This window comes from Capra hircus, chromosome 23, assembly GCF_001704415.2.
Source record: "Capra hircus breed San Clemente chromosome 23, ASM170441v1, whole genome shotgun sequence".
In the NCBI taxonomy this organism is placed as follows: Eukaryota; Metazoa; Chordata; class Mammalia; order Artiodactyla; family Bovidae; genus Capra; species Capra hircus.
Window position 1 is genome coordinate 37,694,644 of NC_030830.1, and position 1,477 is coordinate 37,696,120.

Consider the following 1,477-nt stretch of genomic DNA (forward strand, 5'->3'; position numbering starts at 1 on the left):
CCCCTCACCCCGGCTCCATGCCCCCTTGGAAATAACACGGAAACTGACCAATTCGACTTTCATCCTTTGTCCTTTTAAACTTCTTGTAGAGTTGATAACGACGTGTGAAATGAGTAAATTAAAATTCTTTGTAATCCGTAAATTGAGTTGTCGGGTCCTCCTAAGTAATTGAAAGCTAACTACATCCTCTTTTAATTTTTTTTTTTCAAGTTTCTGCCACTTAAAAAATGAGGTCTGAGGATCTGTATAGCTGTACTCATTAATGAATTTAAATGTTTCATTAAAAGTTTTCTACAATGCTGTTATATAAAGATGCTCAGATATTTCACAACTTTTATTATCTTATGAAATATTACATATTTTCCTTTTGTATACTGTGGCCTAACTCATTCATTTTCAATGACTAGGAAAAAGCCCAAGGGAACAAGAATTATTCCTTTTTTACGGATAGGAAAATGAAACATAAATAAAATGACACAGGGTCATACAACAGCTAAGAGAAGAGATAAAACAACACAAATTCAACCCCTGACTATCCAAAATTTTCCTCATGTTGGGCTCTAAAACTGTTCTTTGTACTGAGTAAGACATCAAGTATCAATCAATGTATGTGACCCCCACCTCCGTCCCCTCTTCCTTTCCTCTCATAAGCGCTACTGGACTATTCTCACTTGTTCCCACTTGTCTAGCCTTTGTAGAGCTGGACTTTCTGCCTTTGTAGAGGTAGTCAAATTGTTCTGAGAATGCCCCCTCTACACTTTCATTTAAAGTCTTTCCAGACTTCAGGACACAATTAAAATAGTTCCACTCCAGATTGCTAAGCAAACTGTCTATGCCACTTAATCATGTATTTGTTTCTTGGTTTTTGGGTTTTTTTTTTAATCTATTAACTTTTCAGTTATTTATACCTTGTCTTCCTATTCTTTGAATGAATACGTTATCCAATATTCATTGATGAAGGGAAAAATCAAAATGGGTCCCAACAAAAAGTTCATGATTAAAGTCATTTTATACCAAATTTAAGTGAATTAAGTGGGCTTAGGCAAAGTAAAATAAAGGTTAGGAACAATCTTTAAACTGGGTTAGCCTGCTTTCAGATGTGGGATCTGGCACCTACTACTTAATATGACATTCATGAAGTTGCTTAACCTTTCATCAGCTTGATCTTTCCTCAAATTGCTTTAGACTCTGAATGGAGATAATGACACCTCCCTCATAGGACTGTTGTAAGGAGCAAATGAAATTCTACATATAAAGCTCGTAGACTGGCATGAAGTAAACTTCCAATAAATATTAGCTATGATGGCAATGATGCTGATTATGATTATAACGATGATGAAAAGGAAGAATTTAGGGATGGTCTTGCACCTTGGAAGTTTCAAAGATAACATGCTAGCTAGTTAGATTTTAATCATCTTGGGAGAGAATATGATTCAAACTAGTTGTATACATTCAATCAAATTCACTTTCTCTAGAT